Source organism: Caloenas nicobarica, chromosome 5, assembly GCF_036013445.1.
Source record: "Caloenas nicobarica isolate bCalNic1 chromosome 5, bCalNic1.hap1, whole genome shotgun sequence".
Taxonomy (NCBI): Eukaryota; Metazoa; Chordata; class Aves; order Columbiformes; family Columbidae; genus Caloenas; species Caloenas nicobarica.
Genome location: NC_088249.1, coordinates 23,881,611 through 23,901,088, shown reverse-complemented (window position 1 = coordinate 23,901,088; position 19,478 = coordinate 23,881,611). Strand labels below are relative to the sequence as shown.

Here is a 19,478-nt window from a genome sequence, read left to right as displayed (position 1 = left end):
AGAATGTGCATAGCCCAGCGTTGTTAAAGATGTCACCAACAATTAAATGTCTTCACAATGCATTTTCCATATGCCTGTTCTATCTCCTGCCCCTCTGCCTTTGAATATTGAGGTTCTGTGGGAAGTGTATGGTGCTCCATGAGGTCTACACACACAGGAAGAAAATCTCCCAGTGGAAGGTGCATACGGACAACACATCTCAAAGCTCCTAAGTCCAGCTGGTTGGTAGCTCTTCTTCCTTTTTTTTATTTTTCAGTGAGTGACTATACAAAAAGGAACTAGAGTTTAATGTAGGACATGGAACTGAGTCCTGAATGTGTCCTGACTATATCTTTATCGCACCGGAACATTGAAAACACTTCTGAGGTTATGTGGTTTTTGAAGTTTGAGCCAGATCTGTGTTTGAAAGATACACTGAGTATTTGTAAAAGAGAATGAGGAAGGTGTGTGAAAATAATGATGCTAAAGAGTGCAAGTGAAAGCAAGCTTTACTGAAAGAAGAGCAATAAAGATGGAGAATTGAGGAGTTTGAAGCATTGCAATATTTGATAAGAGGCCTCTTTTTTGAAGTGAAGGAATGCACCAGTTATGATTTTGTTTCTTAATGCAAATTTCTTGCCTTCAGCATTGCAGAAGGAAGTTCAATATCATGGATTGAGAGCATGCAAGTAACCCGGAACACTGAAACAGACACAGAAAACAATATTTTTATTTGCAGCATTTCCTGATTTTAAAGCCATCTTAATAATTTTTCAAGGGTATAATTTAGGTTCTAGAATTTTTGGTGCTTGGGTTTGGTGACACCTCTGGCAGGTTTGAAATTAAAGAAGTGGGATCGCCTGAGCACTGCAGGGCAAATCTCAACAAAGACTGTTAAAGTCATAGGCAAACGTGGATCAGGTTTGTACTTCTCCAGAACTCCAAGACTGAAATCCTCATGGGCTGTGTTGGCAGGATGGCTTCATATGGGAGACAAAGATACTTTTCGCTTTCTCCCTCCCTCCACACAGACTGCATGTTTGGGGCTTTGTCATGTAATATCAGATTTGCATCCCACCCCTTGCCCACCACCACCACTTTCCAAAGCTCAACAGCTAGAAAGGAGGAAAGTGACTCAAAAGTGTCAGCCCTCAGGGTACAGCAGTTGTCACCCACTCCTTGGGGGGCTGTTGTGCCTGCCTTATTCCAGCTAAGGAGAATAAAGTGGTGCAAAAGCCTGAGGCTCTATCCCAGATCTGGTTCTTCCTAAGCCACAGGGCAGTTTGCTGCCTTTGCATCGCCTCTGGGGTAGCCGTTATGCTTTCCCATCTGAGGAATTTTCCCCTTTCTCTGGGCTGTGTGCTTCTGCTGCCTGAGGTACGTTCCTGGAAGAACGCTGCCTGTGACACAGCAGATCAATGGGTGCAGACCCAAGTCCCCTCTCCTCCCAGGGATCAATATGATGTTGGAGTATGATGCTAGGGCTGGCATTGCCTACTCCTTTCAGGTCTGGCATTGATTAGCTGCAACCTGCAAATAGATGTGGAGCAGTAACACTCTGCAACCTCGATAACCCATCCTCAGGAGCCTGCCAGAGTCAAGGAGCTCCTTGCTGCCACCACAGCCAATAGAGCCATTTCATTAGGCTGAAAAGGTTAATTGCATTGAAAACTGGCGTCATCCTTAGCACATGACCGTGGTAAAACTCCATAGTGGTGTGAGGCCTGAAGCTGTCCTAGGGAAAGTGGGGCCCATCTGAGCTCTCAGAAATTTTGCTCAGGAAGGTTTCTGTGTAGGGCAGTCAGACCCCCTATCTGTTGCACTTCTCTTGCTGAGCTCCTCTTACTTTGCTTAGAGAAAGCTGGTGAGGGGGTGGCTGATGGGGGTGGTAGCTGTGGTCAGAAGGGCACTCGCTAGTTTCATACAGCCTTTGGAGTACATCCTGCATGCAGTATATATAGACAAGCAGCACATACAAACTATAGGTTTTATTCTGAGACATGCAGATGAAGAAGGAGCATAGAAGGCTGGGGGTCGTGGTCTCTGCGTGCTGCAGCTCTGCACCAAGAAGGCACCTATGATCCTCTCTGTTCTGTGCTAACAGTGAGCAGTGCTTAAGTTCCTGCAAAATTGTTGCTGCAGCCCTTTAAAGGGTATAGTTGGGGCTTTCTCTGATGCAGGAGGCCACTTGTGTCCTTCTAAGCCTAGGAACTGTCACTTGTCTGACAAACAAGGGGAAGGCTCCCTCTACTGAAGGTTGGCCCTGTGAAAGTTCAAGTGGTTTCCCTTAGTGTGTTACTAGGTTTGTGTGTGTGTTAGCTAGTTGTCGGTCAGATAAATTTATTTTGTAATTTATGTATTTTTGTCAGGATTTTCAGAGTAGTCTGCTGCATATGCAGAATGTCACAATTCAATTTGCCAGCCAGAGTTTCAGAACTGAAGAACATTCTGATCATCTGAGAACTTTAGAGCAGGGTGTCAAACTAATTTTCACCGGGGGCCACATCAGCCTTGTGGTTGCCTTCAAAGGGCCAAATGTAATCTTAGGACTGTATAAATGTAACTACTACATTTATACAGCCCTAAAGTCTAAGGATCTAAGCAGCATATTTCCTGATAGCTAAAGAGGAATTTCAAATTTTGAAGTGATTTTTGTTAAGACAGTTTTTCTGCTACCTTAGCAAGTGTCCTCTCATCCTTTTGTTAGAAACAGCATGTTAGAAAGCAAATAGTTCTGAAGACTGATGCTGGGTTCTGAGACTGGGCTTTCTAATGTGTGTGAAATTTTTTGAGGTGCTTTTATAGAAAACACTAAAACAGAGCAGAATATTGCTTCCCAATCTGACATAGAAAACCTTGCAAAACCAGAGTCTTCACAGATTGCTTTATTCTCTAGTTTTTGGTGACTGAGCAACAGATGGGCTATTAAATCAATTGCAGTTTATTTTAAAAACCCTTTTTGGCCGCCCCTTCATAGTCACCTTCTGTGGACAATTTACCTTATGTTTTTTTCTGATGTCTTCTTGGTCTTCTTTTTCTGGATGCTGCATTTTAAACCAGAATGTTGGTTTCAGAGAGGGAAACGTGCAGTCACAGATGAGATCTTCCACTGCTAAACAGAGAGATGAGGACACAATGATGTGACACTGCCAGGTGTGCACAGCTGCTGCTTTTTATGGAGAGCCTTTTACCACACAGTCTGTCACATCTCTGTCAGGATGTGGCTGTTGTGACATCCCAGTTAACTGTGCCACGCACCAGGGCAGTGCCCAGCATCTCGTGGGTGACCACGGGGCACCTGTGTTGAACTAGGACCTCCTCTTGAACCTGGTCAAGCTGACCATCCACCTTGCCCACTTCTTATAGATTCATGGGACAAGGCTAAAAGGGTTCACTTGTTCTCATTATGTCTAATTCCTGACACGTACCAGGGTTCTGTAGCTCCCTTGTCTCCTTCACCCTCTGTGCAGGGACCTTCTGCTGCAGCTTGACAGGAAGCAAATAAAAGAAAGGACTTAAAGGTCTGAAGGAGGAAGACAAGAGAGGAGGGCAGGAAGGAACATCTCAGGTTCAGGAGAGCTGTTTTGTGTTTTGAGGTGCTCTTCCAGTGTGCACAGGGTTCTTGGTGGGAAGGGCACAGTGAAGAGCTTTCTCTTTAATACAGCGTGTGTTTTATCTCCGCAGACTTCTTGCAGACTTAGTTTAAAGATCTTAGCTCAATACCATTAGTGTATCTCTGCTGAAGGCCCTTTATAAAATTGATTAGAAAGTGGGCTTTTGCATGTGTGTGTGTGGGCTCTAATCTGATTTGAGTCCGAGATGGTATCTTTAATTCAGTGCATCGCAGCAACTAACTCACGAACTTCACCGAGAGTCAGAGCCTCTAATTTGGTTTGAGAATACATTAGCAAAACGAGCTCAGAAGGCCTCTTTTTGGGGAGGGAAGGAGGGGGTGTCTTGGGGGGGGCTGGGGGAAAGATGGGAAGAATTGACTTGCCAGAGGAGAGTCGTGGATTTGAACAAGATCCTGGGTATGATATTCCTACAGTGGTTCCCAGGGAAAGAAAAAAAAAAAGGAGGAAAGAGAGAAGATTGATTGATTGCTGGCCTTGCACAAACTGTGGAGAACAAAGTGAACCTCAAAGCAGGCTTAACCCTTTCTTCCCATGCAAAGAGAGTGAAAGAACTTGAGGTGCTGTTTATCCAGAATTGTTTCTCCCTTTCCCATTCCTTCATCCTGCTCTGTGGGCTAGTGCCTAAAGCAGATGCTAACATTGCAGAAGTAATAGTATGCTTTTGTCCTGGTAGGTGATCCGCACTATCAAAACTTTTTAGGACTGATCCAGCTCAAAGTAAGATATTAAAACATGTGTCTCTTCTTCTTTTCTACTAACTTCCTGATACAGAAAAAAATGTCAGAAAGAAATAAATAGCTGATGTTTGCAGTGGGACGGTGAAAGCAGTGTTTTGCTGCAGGTGATATGTAAAAGCCGGGATCATTACACTTAGTGTAGTAGGTATGTACATCCACTGCCTGCTTATAGCTAACCTTCAATCTTCAGATCCCTTATTCCTGCATGATATGTATTAGGGGTTTTGTAGCATTCTGTATGATTCAACAGTTACGGGGGAAGTGGGGAAGAAACTTCAGATTCCCTCAGCCTCTTTTAAATAAATTGTTAAAGTAAATGGAGGAGTAACTCATCTTAGATTCTGTTGGATGCTATAGAAATACTCAAGACAGAAGTAAATATTTAATTTGAAAATGTAATTAGTAAGCTGTTAAACACAAAATGTTTGCTGTGTTAATTCAGTTTTTATGGCTGAGGTCTTGCACACATAGATGTCAGAAGACTCCAAGTTCTGCCTTCTACAGTAGCAGTACTGTACACCCCTTGCAGTTGGGTAGTATTTCCTCTTGCCAGGAGTATAGTGTTGTAGGACATGCTGCCTATATTTTGTAAATTGGTACAATTCCATTTATTGCAAGGGAGCTTTATTGCTTTATGTCCAGTTTCACAGAATCACAGAATGGTTAGGGTTGGAAGGGACCTCTGGAGACCATCTAGTCCAACCTACCTGCTAAAGGAGGTTAACCCAGAGTAGATTGTGCAGGAATGCGTCCAGGTGGGTTTTGAATGTCTCCAGGGAAGGAGACTCCACAACCTCTCTAGGCAGCCCGTTCCAGTGTTCTGGCACCCTCAAACTAAAGAAGCTTTTTCTCATATTCAGATGGAACCTCCTGTGCTTCAGTCTGTGCCCATTACCCCTCATCCTGTCACTGGGCACCACTGAAAGGGGTCTGGTCCCATCCTCTTGACACCCACCCTTCAGATATTTATAAACCTTGATGAGATCCTCTCTCAGCCTTCTCTTCTGCAGGCTGAACAGACCCAGCTCTCTCAATCTCTCTTCATAAGAAAGATGCTTTAGGCCCCAAATCATCTTCGTAGCCTGCCACTAAATTCCCTCCAGTAATTCCTTGCCCTTCTTAAACTCAGGAGCCCAGAATTGAACGCAGTACTCCAGATGCGGCCTTACCAGGGCAGAGTAGAGGGGGAGAAGAACCTCCCTTGACCTGCTGGTCACACTTTTCCCGATGCATCCCAGGATACCGTTGGCCTTCTTGGCCACAAGGGCACGTTGTTGACTCATGGTCAACCTGTTGTCGACCAGAACTCCCAAGTCCTCCTCTGCAGTGCTGCTTTCCAGCAGGTCCACCTCTAACCTGTACTGGTGCCTGGGGTTATTCCTCCCCAGGTACAGGACCCTACACTTGCCCTTGTTGAATGGCCCAGTTTGGCCATTAATATCACGTCTGACTTATATTTTCAAATGCAGGTTCCTAAATCATATTTGCAAAGTACTTACAAGATGCGTATGTGACTGCATAGACAAGGCACTCATGGACACAAGTGACTAATTTAGTTGCACCTATGTGTTTATGGATTAAGTTGACAGAGCCATTGTTTTTGCATTAAAAGTGTGTGGTTTATAGTTGCAATTCAGTATTTATGTTTGAGAATATGGCCTTCTCTGTGCAATGCCATGTTATGGTTCTTTTAGGCAGAGTAACATCAAATTTACTGACTTGACTATATTGGAAAATGTTCAGTATAGTGGTCCTCTATGATATGTGTTTCCATTCTATTACTTGAGTATAAAATGAGCCAAGACCACAGCTGTAGAGAGGGCTCAACATATTCAGAGAAAATGTGAGCCCCTTCTTCTAAAGTGATGCATTTTGGAAGAGGGAGCTTCCTATACCTTCAGGAATGAGGACCCACAAAGCCAGATACCTCAGAAATGGAAGGCTTTAGCAGTAGGTCTTCCTACTGTTATTTGGATATACTACTGGATATATTACTTGATTCAAATGCTTAAGCTCAGCCACCTTCTAATAATTATTTTTGTTAGCCTTCATGCTCTGCAGATAGTATGCCATATGCTTAGTTGAGACTCCTTTTTCCACCTTCTCTAATGAACTGCTGAGGTCAGCAATTTTATTTCAGTAGCTTGCTCTGATGAACTTTATTTCTACACCAGCCTCCCCATCCAGACAACACTGCAGTGCAGAGAAATAATCCAATTTTACTTGATTATTAATAATTACTCTCAGCTGCTATTTTTTCAGTTGATTGATTAGAATAAACAGTGCTCTGACGGGATACACCAGAATCCATAACTCCCCTTCCTTCTCTACTGTTACTTCAGCTCCTACTTCCCCAAGCACAATGTGAAGTGGGGGGCTGTAATGCAGAGTGGCTTTTTAAAATGTACCTTCTTTCTGTTTTTTAACCAGCTGTGACTAAAATTCATTTATCTGGATTGGTCGAAGTCTACAAGCCCTGAATAATGTCTCTGGTTTGCAAGCCAGTGCTTTTGCTAAATAGCAATGTTTTTCCACTGCTCAGAGCTGAAGCTGGGTGAAACAACTTTAGTCTTCCAAACTGATCAAATCTGGACTGTAGGTTTGCAGGACATGTGCTTCATATTTACAACCGTGTCCCATGTCTGACTGGTTGCGTATCCCTCCAGCAGGGTTTTAGGCCATGAGTCACTTTGGAGGGATCTCCTGTTGTAGTTGTGTGAGGTTTTTGCTGTACCATATTGGACAGTTTCCTTTTAATATTTGGAAGGAGCATCTCAGAAGGCACCCTCTCAACAACTCGTGGCCTGAAAATCTATCCAGCAGTTCTGCAGGGACAGAGGAACTTTAAAGCATTTGCAGATTTGTCAGGAACTTAAAACACCTCAGCTAAATTATGCACCAAAAAATGGAAAATGAACATAGGTGTTTGTGTTTGCACCAGCTTCGTGCATGGTCAGGAACAGCCTCTCCCAGCACTGCAGTCCAGTCTCTGTGGCTCCCTTGCTGATCCAGCCTGTTTTGTACCAGATTTGCTGTGAATGCCAAGGAGTGAGCAGCACGGCAGCAAGTACCTCAGGAAATCAGAACAGGCTGTTCAGGTATAGCTGGGCTGAGCAGTGATTTTTCTACAAAATAGCTGCTGTTAACCCTATGGACTGAAATTCTCTCTGGGGAGGTGGCTGGTGCACCATGGGAGATGGTTTTGCTACTTGTAGCTGTTTTCATTTGCAGGTCGAGTTCCTTAAATTCATCCTGTTTTGAGAATAATGTGGGAAGTGAGAACATTTCTTGAACACAGACAGTATTTACCTCCTCTTTTCAAGCAGGATAGTTGCCAGAGCTTCCTAGAGCTTGGGCTATTTATCTGCTTAGGATGAATCCAAAGAAATAAATTAATCCCTTTTAGAGAGATCTTTTTAGGGAGCCTGTTGTTGCTGAATTTCCTCTCTGGACTGAAGTGCCCAGGGCTGACAAACCTGTCACAGCTGGCAGCAAAGTGACTTCCAAGGGATGCTCAGGCCAGTGAATGTCACCTGGAGATGGAGATGTGTGAATGAATTCACTGTACCCCATGACTTGGAATGGTTGAGAAGGGCCATCAGTCTGCAGTGTCACTGGCAGGAGGAGGAGTGTTTATTAGTGTAAGTGGGGATTTCTGAGAAAGCCCTTTACTGGGAAAGAATTGTTCATCTTGCTTTCCTTCCAAGGAACATTTGAAATAAAAGTGTGTTTGAAGAAGGAGTAGTTTAACACTAGAACACAAGTATCCAGAAATCCAGTGTCAGGCATGGAATAGCTGCAGTGTTCAACATTTGGATGACTGTTGAGATCCTGAGGTCCAGTTCCTGTTCAGATCAATAGAAATCACAACCGAATTTCAGTAGTAGTTGAATCAAGGCTTAAATGAAGAGATAAGATGCTGTCCCAACTACCTGTGATTTATTTCCAGTGTAGGTGCAAAATGCTGGGTAGGGTTCAGGTAACAGGTAAGATATTTATACTCGATTCCAACAATTTTTACTTAGCAAGCTGTAAAATGAAGTAGTATTTTGTGGCTCACGGAGGTGCTAAGAAGAAGCACTCCTTGCCATGAGTGAATGAGAAAGAAGTTTCATTCAAGCTCTCATCAAAGTGGTTAAAACGTCCAGGTCAATTTTTGTAAGTTGATAGGGAGCCAGGGTTTCAAAACTTCTGATCATATGCCAGCAGTGATTTCATTCTGATGCAGAAGGAATGGGGTAAAGCTTAAATGGCATCAGATGGAAAAGCAGAGCTGGGTTTCTCCAGCAGCGCTCAGCTTTCAAAACAGAGGCGTTGATTTTTGGCTGCAGGATGCTCCTTGACACATGGTTAATCCCTACCATGTAAAAGGACTCAGTAACACAGGATGACCATTTTATATGAGTTGATGGCACAGCTTCCATGGTACTCTGAATTTTCAGAACTTTTAAGTAGGTTTTCAGATTATTTAGATGTAGTTTATTTGCCAGTATCTGTCTCTCTACACTGCCTGGCTAAAGAGAATAGCATGAAGTGTCAAAATGTTTCCATGTACAGTAGAACATACAAGTTTCTGAATGCATATAAATAGAGAAAAGAGACCTGCAGAGTGAAGCACAAGCAGAGGGCTATGTGGAAGGTAAAGGGCGTGGAGCTGCATGAAAATTATAATCTTGTTTCTTAGAATATTTTTTGTTCCAAAATACTATTTCATCCCAAATCTGGTTGCAACCCGTTTGAGTGGAAATTCCAATAGAATTTATTTTGAGGAAACTTACGATATTGTATTTCATTATGTTCCAGAGACAGCACACACTTGGTCAGACAAACAACATGAGGCAATGCATGACAGGCTAAATAAAGTGCTAGGAAGAAAGCAAAATTAAACATCTTCTTTTCTTTAGATTTGTTTTGGAAGTCCTACAATACAAAAGATTGCCAAAATTAACATAGTTCTATAATGAAAAATAATAGTATTTTTTAACAAAATTATTTTTTTATTAAATACTTCTAGTGAAGTGTAGCTCTGAAGGAGAACAGAAAAACGAGTTGTCTGGTGACTTTGGCAGGAGGCAGTTGGTGTGTGAAATAGCACCTAGAGAGATGGAGATAGGATTAGGCAGTATTAGAGATAAGGTTATTGTGTAGACTGGGTCACATGGGACTGGGCTTAAGGTACAGTCAGATTCAGGAGGAGTTCAGAATTGGATCTATATAATACAGACACATTTGTGAAGCCAGTGTTTTATTCTTCTGGCTAGCTTGCATGCACAAGAGCACTAGCTACTCACACCACTTACACAGGCAAATTTCTGAGCTACACTGCTAAAGCAAGAGGTTTGAATTATGCTGATAATCTGGAGCAGAGGCCATCGTGTGAGCACAGGATTTATCTGTCCATTGTTCTATTCAGCACACGCATCTACACACTCCATTCTTTCGATCATAGTTGCTGGTTAACTTTCACAATGTTCCTATGAGGTAGGTCATTTAGGACCATATCCCTGCTTTTCAGTTGGGGAAGCAGTGTCTTGGAGAGCTGCAATGACTTCCTGAAGTCTATGAGGTCAGTGTTGAGGCTGGAATTAGATTTTGAGATATTTTGGCAGCATTTTAAGGGCTCAGCACACTGTACTTTGCTGTCCCATGTCATAAGCACAGAGCCAGTGGCTAGGAGTCCTAACATGTGTATGGGTCCTTAGAGTGCATTTGGGGCATGGATACCTAGTGGTTGGGGAGATGTGATATAGGTGTAGAATGGTTCTCAGAAATTCGGCTCCCAAGAGCAGGCTCAAAGAAAGAATTAGCACAGGGACAGAGCTGGGAGAGCAAGGTCTCCAGCATAGACCTGGCCAGAGGGAGATGGGTGTGGGACACAGGCTTAGTTTGCCAAGGGCAGAGGGAACTGGGAAGCTGGGCACACAGATGAAGTATGTGTGTGAAGTTATAGATCCTGTCTTTATGCATCACATTGATCTCATTCAGTGTGTTATACTTAGCATTTCATTTATATAATGTCGGAGTGTTATATGGGGTTGTTTATTTTTAACTCATGGATGACTGGCAGTTTCAGTCTGGATGCTGTCTGGTAATGAAATGGGAGAAATTTGTCCAGGTCTGGCAAAAGGTTTTTGTCAAAAGATCTCTGGAAGCTGAGATAAATTCTTGACTATTTATATTACCTTGTCACTTGGTAACCAAGTCCAACACCCTCCCACAGACACACTATACAGGAGGTGGTGAAAGCACTGACCACCATTTGCATCTGTTGGTAAACAGTTGTGTCGTTTTGCGATACATGTTACATTTCAATTAGGAATTTAGGTAGGAAAAAGAAAAGGGGCCAGGGTGCATTCTGCATCATGCAGTAGGAATTTGGTGCAAAGCCAGCCACCTCATGAAGTACATTATGTGATCAGAAGAACTTGAGACTAGAAGCTGTCTCATAAACATACAGTCACGCCTGACCTCACGCTGGTGGCCACTCATGGACTTGCTATTTGTGCTGTTTCCCATTGTAGACAGGGTTTGAGTGAAACCAGTTTGGTGATTTTGCAAAGGATTCCCTGATGTAAGCAGAGTACTGAATCAGTAGAGACCAACATCTGCCAAAGATCCATCTCTTACCAATCCTTCTGGATGCCCCTTTCTTGCTGTACCACCACCAGATTCTCCAACAGCAGTTGAATTTCCTGCTATACTGAAGAATCCAGCAAGGACTAAGAGGGTTTCCTCCCTGCAGGTTTACACACAGCACCCTGCATCCAGCTCTGGAGCCTACTGATCCCTGGTGGCGCTAGGCTGCCGAACTTGCCTTAGAAATGGCCCTGTTTGCCCTGATGGGTTTGCACTGCTCATTGCTGGCTTGTCACCAGACATTGATTTCCATTTCCCATTGCTCTGAACTCTTGCATGGCTCACACACAGTGAGCTCAGCCTGTCTGCTGTGAGCTGGCGGGGCTGTCCACTGGAGTGAATGTCTTTAGTTTCCAAGACCTCCCACTGTCAAAATATTTGGCAAAGCTGCATTGTAAATGGATTTCTGCTTCTGCCTATCCCTACCCCTTTTCCAGGTTGCTCACACCTTCTGTTCTGCACACGTCTGTTCCCCTTTGGCCCAGTCCCGTCTGTCCATCTCCTCTTTCTATGCATCTAATGGAGGCTGGTAATCCCGTTAGGTGCTTGCAGCAGGCGCTGCAGAATTTGCTTGCAAACGCCTGTGCCAGGTCGAGTGTCATTGCCAGCAGCGCTCTTGGCGGGATGAAGGTTGCATTAGTGAACAGTAATTGAAATGCAAAATAACATTTTGATCGAGCGAGCAGGCTGTTTATTTATCAGATCAATAGCCAAAATGCCCCATCTGGAGAAGTCAGCGTGATAATAAGTGATAGCATTCCAAGGGCAAAGGGAACAAGCGCAGTCGGGAGGACATGCCGGCAGGGTGGGCTGGGCTGGGTCACACTGGACCAGTGGTTGCTGAAACTTGCTTCTTTCTGGGTCTCTTCTTTGACCCCTCCTAGTAGCATCTGCGAAGTGTCCCAGACCTCTGGACAGAGAACAAACAGTTCTTAAATACGAGATCAGACAGAGTGCAGACGTATGCGAAATCATGTGAGGTCTTCTTTTCGTTGCTTTGCTAGACACCGGTCTGTGACTGAACGTGCAGACTGTCAATGATGTAACTCGGTTAGGCAGTATTTTTTTGATTGTTTGTTTCTGCTTTAGTGGATTATGTTTGCTGTAAAGGTCTGAACACTCACGGTGATGATCTGGAAATATGAAGTCATAGTTTGGCTTCTGTAGCAAAGCTGCTGGAATGGTATCTAGGTGCATACACATAACGAGGAAAGGAGAGATGTGGGAGGATGTGTATGAGGAAGGAGTTTGTATGTATTTGCACAATAAATTTATTATGTCTATGCATACCTGCTATACATAGATATCCTGCAAAATAAAGCTATATAACATTTTAGCCTGTCTCAGAAAGGTGCTATACAAAAGTGTAGAAGCAGTTGTATAGCTTCGTTGTTGTTGCCTGCCTGCCTGCCTCTCTGCTTTGCTGTGTCTATCTGTTGGCTTCTGCTTGTCCATCAGTAGGGACGCTAAAATGGGGAACAGGGAGTAAAACTGAGGTTGCAGATCTTGCAAGTTTGTGGGTTTTTTTATTTCATGCCCCAAAATAATAACAGGGAAAAGTGAAAACATCCTGGGATGAGGAGATAATCTATTCACCATGACAGAAAGGAATATTTTTGAAGGTTTTTTTTTTGTAATCACATTTAGTGAAATTTTCGAACATTGATGCCAATTTGGAAGGAAGATTGAGGTAATTTAGAAGTATTTTGCTTTAGAATTTGTTTAGGGTGTTTTTTGTTGTTTGGGTTTTTGTTTGTTTTTCTGGAGAAATGAATATGCAAGTTACACAGAGTGTTGGGGAAAATGATGTGCTTGTTCTGTTAAAGTTTTCTATCAAAAGAGCGGTTTGTTGGTCCTGGTCTTCTCTTCATGTCTTGGTTCAGGCAAGAAAGAAAGCAGGACACTGCGGGGCCTCGGGTGGGTCTGAGCTTGAGTGGACTGGAAGCTGCTTTGTTGGTCAAAGGAAATGGGGACAAACAGTCTGGAAGCATGAAATGGATTTAGAACGAGTCATTAGGGTTTGAAGCTGGAATTTGGGTCAGCTACAACCAGCTACTTAATATATGCAGTGTGTGGTAAGAGATCTGCTAAATACCTACAGAAGGTGAGGTTTTAAAGACTCAGCAAATCTGAACCTTGAGGTTATCTTAAACAGGTAGCTAAAGATAATCCTGTATGTTACTGCAGTCTAAGGTGTGCAGAAGGAAACAGGGTGTTTCTATGTATCACCTATTCTCCTCAAACCTGTGGTGTTCATTAGCTTAAGAGGAGCCTAGTCTACAGGTACGCCTGTCACGTACTCCTTTTCTCTGCTTGTTTAAGGGCTGTACCTCAGCCTCACTGTGTAGCGCAGGTTTCTTGTCTGTCCCAGACCCCGTGCAGTTCTCTTGTGCCTTTATCCTCACCAAGAGCCCAACTCATTCCCAGTTCCACGCTTTTCCAATGTTTCTGGGACATCTCCCCTATGCCTGATCCATTGTCTTCCCTCACACTGTTATCTTGCTTTGCTACTATATCATCTTAGAAATGTTTTGTGGAGAGTCAGGGATAAAAAAGATTTCAAACTGAAAAGAACTAATTGCTCATTGTTATTTTCCATGCTGTAATTTATGTGGAACTAATTTCAGTCAGTTTTTCAGGATCTGTCTGGTTTTGAGTAATGTTTCTAATGATGAGGCACTTAATTATAGATTTCTCCAAGAGCTACAGGTGGAACTAGGCAAAGCCCATCTATTCTGTCTGGATTGTCTTGGCAAGGGTGAGAGAAAGAGGCAAACTCCCACTGCAACTGTAAGTTTTGACGTGTAGGAAACAGAAAACGTCAAAAAAAAAAAATCAAAACGAACACATCAAAATCAAAGAATTCCCAAATGCATCCAGACTGGAGAACACACAAGTTCAAATTTTTGTCTGAATAAACCTCGGGTCCTCTTTCAATAAACTAATGTTCATAAAGAAATGTTAATTCTTAAGTCTCTTCTCACATTTGATTCTAGGATGATGTCCTTGGTTTGTAGGTATGTCCCATCCTAAGTCCTTCCTCTAACACTCATAGGAATTAAGCAATACCTCTGTGTCTCGCTTTCTCCCTGCCATTGTTCATCATGAATTGTGGGCAAGGTTGAAGGGAGGGGTGCTTTCAATGGATATCTTGAAATGCAAGAAAGTGCAGCCTGAAGAATTTGCACTGGTAGCAATTTCCTCTCAGAAACGCTAAAAAGGGTATTGAGGGAAAGAAAAGGTCTCTGTGAGATGAGATGAGGGATCAGGCTGGGATGGAAAAATACATGTGATATGAATGGCAGTGCTGAAGGTTTTCCTTCCTTGCCTAGCTGTAAAGATGGAAGCAAAATTCCGACGTACAAGTGTTCAAAGTGTGCTTTACTGAATATGTTGTTGTGTGGATCTCATTGACAAGTATCTGAAGGACACCGAAGGTACTAAGAGAGATATAGATTATAAGTGTCCTAGATAGAGTATAAAGACATTCAAGAAGAAATGAAGGTCTAGCTGAGCATTTCAACAGGGATTGTGTTGCAGCTTTGCTGTATGCAGGCAAAATTGTTGAACTGATGTGAGCAGTCTTCCAGATGTAGAAATAGTGGGAGAAGAAGGTACACACAGCCTGGAAGTATGAAACACAGAATGATGACATGGGGGGAAAAAAGGATGGTGGTAGAATTTGGATAAATAGTGAACAGCAAGTCAGTCCTGATCCTTGTTTTGCTGTGGTATCAACAGTAAGTATAAGCAGGAAGCATTAGGTCAAGTGCTAAAGCAATTCACTCTGGAGGGAGTGCAGTTAGTACACCAGAGGGCAAGGTACCTTCAAAAGGCGATGTGTTAATAAGAGAGTGAACTGATATGTCACACCTCCAGATTAATTGTCACTTCGTCTGTGTAATACTTCTTACCATTTACTAACAAGAGTGTCATCCTAAGGGTGAAGAGAAATTAAAAGAATGAGGAGAGAGATGAAGGGTAGTAGGAAATCCATAATGTCTTCTGCCCATGAGAAGCCTTTTTTATTTATTAAGCAGCGTCCAGATAGCTTGCTGCGGCAGCTTTCATCAGCGTGAGCTAACTTGGGCTAGAGAAGATCTACTGATATGTAACAGGGCTCTGGTTATGCAATGGGTCAAAGGGATAAAATGTCTCCTGGGCATTAGACAAGCAAATACTATCTGTGTAAGAGCCAGAATATGAGCACTTACTGTCTCCATCTCCTTAGCTTGCAGAAGAGCCCAGCTTGGGCCTCCATCTCCCCTGCTGTGCAAGGAATGTGCTTGTCCAGTCTATATGGCAGAACTCGTTTCATCTAGTGACACACTTCAATAGGTCTCATACAACTCACTTCTCTTCAGGAATACCAGGGAAACTGACACCTGGAGACAGGTCTCTAGATAGGCTCTTGCAGCTGCGAAGCTGTGGGACTTTGCTGGCTTCCTTACATGTTTCCTTTTTAGCTTCTTCAGCCTCCTGACTCAAAAGTTCTTCCCCTGACCCACTTTCAAATTATAAAGCATATCAAAAAAATCTATACCTCTCTTCAAAGAAAGGGTGAAAGGCAGGGCAAGTGTGATGCATTTTTACAAAATAAGCCAGGTGCAGATGCCCAGCAAAGCCAAAAGCAACAGGAAAATACTGAAATTGGAATTAGGATGGTGTAACTCTTTTTGAATAAAATGCTGACAGTTGGACCTTATTACAACCTGGTAGTCCAGGTTTCTGAACTACAGGTTGGTATTCATGCTATGGATTAGAAGTCACACATTGCTTTCCACTACAAACAAAAGAGCAAGCTCATCAGCCTTTTGCTAAGTTTGTTTGTTCTAAAGATGAGTATGTAGTATTTGTGTGGGCATATTGCAGATAAGTGCCTTCCAAACAAACTGTCTAGGGTTTGCCCTGTTCTACAGAATAGAAGCATAACCCATGCAAGCCAAAGGGCAATGCCACTAGCAAACATGACAGACGTCTTAGAAATCATATCTGCACTCCACAGAAGAATACTTAGATTGAGCTGAGGTTCTGACTCTCTTGTCCTTTATAGCACTGCAAAATTCTGTGATTTAAACAAAAAACCTCTAAAGCTTATGCACTGGTAATTTGGTGATTTATGTTTATGATCATGCCTATCACCAATGTCCTAGCCAAGCTCTTGCTTACCTACTGAGAGAAATGAAGTTTGCTGTGGGAACACTATATGTGCCTGTACAATAGAATAAGCCCAGGACAGCTTCCTGGCCTGTGGCTGGTATGGCAGAGTTATCCACAGTTATCCACTGTACCAGAGTAAAGTGGCATATTGGTGGGTCCCGTTATTCTTGGACTGTTGTGTGGAGAAGAGCTGTCAGTAAGGACGAGGAGTCTCTAGATGATGTCACTCGCATTCAAAGTCCATGTTGAGTAGAAGAGCAGGAGAAACCAGTGGGTGTGCTGACCCCTTGCCTCCCTAGCACCATGGTGGGTGTCCTGCAAGCGGAGCAGTGGGGATGGGAGCTCGTGTGTGCTCTCCATGGTAAGAGCAGGTCACCCAACAGGTGTCAGCAGCTCGGCTCCGTGACATTAACTCTCTGCATACGTGACCTAAAATTATACTGGCTGTTACTGCAGCTGTCACGTCTAGCCTGCCACTTGGAAAGCATTATTTATTTCTGTCTCCTGTATCTAAACAAACCACCTGACAGAATTTGGCTTGGTACTGGAGTTGCAGCCAGTGTTTGAGAAGCTGATCTATATTGTTTGTCAGCCAGCTGTGGGTTGCAAAGCTCTCTCACGTGGCCCACAAACAACACAAACTCTGTGTTGCCCAAGTGGCATAATGGCATGAAATACACATCTGATTTACACATGCAGTGCATGTTTATGTCATCTGGGCTAACAAATACTGATAGCAAAAATAGGCCTGTACTGGAGAAGAGGTTGGATATTTTATCTCTGTTTAAATCATTGGTGTTTCTGCAGATTAAAGCTGCTTTGGTCGTTCACGGTTGGTTTAAAAATGTCTGTGCAGTCCAAAGTGTGCTGATGTCACAAGCTGGGGCCTGAAGTGAGTAGGTTTATAGTGGCAGTCTTCTCAGGTTTTGTTAGTAAAGCTTGAATCTACTGCGAGTACTCTCTATTCATGGACTTCAGGACTAAAGTGCCATTCCACAAGCATAAGCTATAATGCACCTGGAAGTTACAAGCTCTACAGGCATCTCACCTGCAGGGGTTTTCAATTTTATGGTAGATCTTAGAGGACTTTAAAAAAATTGAGATTTCATTCTGTCTACATCTAGCTGTAAGAACCACTCAGAAAAAAACATTTCTGTCCTTTTACATTTTTTCTTGTGCACAGAATAGAGGTTTTGCTTGAGGAGGGCCTGAGTGTACTCTTGCTCCCCGCTTCCCCCAGCTGATATTAGTCCTACAGCTGTATTTCAGCATTCATTTTAAGGACAATATCAGTCTTGCTGTTGGAAATCTCCAACATATTGGGTTGGTGAGTCTGTGATTTTGTCAGAAAATACTGGTGAACAGAGTGGCCTACATGGCAGAACTTCTGATGCCCGTTCCTCACCTTCCTCCAGGAAACTGTAGTGCTGAGCTGTCCTGGCCTTTCCTGTTGAAGGTCACGTAATGAGGATCAGCCACTAGAGAAGCTCAGCAGTGTTGCCTCTAAACTTTCCTTGATCCAGTTTGGAATAGGGAGTGCTGCATGGAGAAGGTACAGGGTCAAATACTTTGGTTTGCCTCAGCACTTAGATGCTCAGATGGGATTAAGTTACTGAATTATGGATGCCTTCAGCCGATAGAGAATTCTTCTGATGGACAAAAGTTACCTTCTGTTACAAAGCTGGGTATTATTCTGGCTGTCTTGCTAAGCAGGTGTGTTTTCTCTTGAGTAAGGTGAAGTCTGAATTCCTGTAATTTTCATATCCGGAAGTGAGGTAAAGAGGTGAACATAGTTTCAAATTATTATTTCTGGTGAAAATAACCTCAAAGAATGTGCAGTAAAATAACCTTATCTGCACAGATCCTAAACTTATAATCCTTGAAATTAAAAAAAAAATGGGGGCAATATCTACTGCCTTGATTTTATAACACTAATCTTTTGTCCCTGTCTCGTCCTGTCCATCTAGCAGTCTTCCCCTCTCTTATTATTGCTGTTGTTCTCAAGAGAGCCATTAAACTCAAAAGTAGTCTAGCCATTATAGAGAAATAGCAAAAGATGAAAGGCTAGAGAAGAATTGGAGGAACTTGTAACACTAACCCAACGTCACTGCCCAAGGGAGATAACACTGATGGACAAAAACCTGAAGCGCAATCTCAGCTTGGTCTAAACCTGCATATTTACATCCAGAATCACTGAGATCAGGGCACGCTTGTTTGAGGGCAGTTATAGGCATGTAAAGGCTAACAACATTGTTAGTGATAAACAGCAGTGGGTTTATGAAACAGGAGTACAGCAGACAATAACCTTTCTTGATACAATTAGGTAATTAGTGGGAAAAAGGAATGCAGTGGATAGACTGTCTCTGGACCATGCATGGGCTTTTGACACAAAGCTGTGCAAGATCTTATTAGGGAAATTAGATCAAATTGGTTTTGATACAAATCCTGTGAAATGAATCATGGATTAGCTGACAGAGTGTAAACAGAGGGTTAGAGACAGTCTTTATCCTTCTTCAGAGGTGGTGTCCAACAGGGCAGTGTTTTGGTTTTAAACATTTGTTAGTGACCTGGAGCAAAATGTAAAAGGAACAGTTCTCACATTTAAAATTGACACAACTGAAAGATACTAGGAAAAAAAAAATAGTAGAAAAAAAAGAGGAGCCAGGCTGAAAAAATAAGCATTATTAACAACCTTTGGTAAAACATGTGGCAATTAGCAGCGTGTGGTTTAAAGATGATACTGGATCTACTTTAGAACAAGGAGAATCTCCAAATTTCATGTTGTGTAGAGCACGGTGGCAAAAGCAGCTTAGGTTCAGAGAGGTCCCAGTGAGACAGTGGCTATCAAATATGTGAGCTGATGTGCAGCCTGATGTCTGGTAAAACTACTGCTCCGTTGGTCCATGTGCTTGCCCGGCTGTGTGCTTTTTCGGAGTGACTCTCTCCTGTAGTGCTGTGGTATCGCTCTGTGCGATTTCGGAAACCTTGCTGCAAGAGAGACCCAGGCAAGTTGGAACAAATCCAGAGAAGGGCCACAAAGATGCTAAAGGGATTAGAGAGAACGACCTATGATGAGGAAAGGTGAAAAGAACGAAATGTTTAGAACCTCTAAGCCTGTTACTTGGGCACAGAAATAGTAACGGAGTTTCCTGTGCCAGCACGGAGGAGAGTTGGATCAAGTCTCTCTCCTTTCACATTCCTATTAAGGTAACTAGAGCTGAGCAAAATGGCTGCTCATCACTTTCAACTCTTTGCAAAAAACATTTAGCTATTCTTCTTGAAGTTCAAGTTGTTGTATTTCATTGCCAGGGGACACTCTTGAGTCTGTTTA

General features: G+C 42.9%; 1 protein-coding gene across 5 annotated transcripts in view; it reads left to right on the top strand.

The window, feature by feature from the left end:
• The window catches only part of ESRRB (estrogen related receptor beta), a 133,755-nt gene that overhangs the window by 66,192 nt on the left and 48,085 nt on the right, over positions 1 to 19,478 (top strand). The window contains exon 1 of one of the 5 annotated variants that reach the window (XM_065635884.1): positions 4,296 to 4,331. The exons of the other annotated variants lie outside the window; for them this stretch is intronic. The gene's annotated coding sequence lies outside the window, so the exon portion shown is untranslated. Of the gene's footprint in view, positions 1 to 4,295; positions 4,332 to 19,478 lie in introns of those variants that run through there. 5 annotated transcript variants of the gene reach the window in all.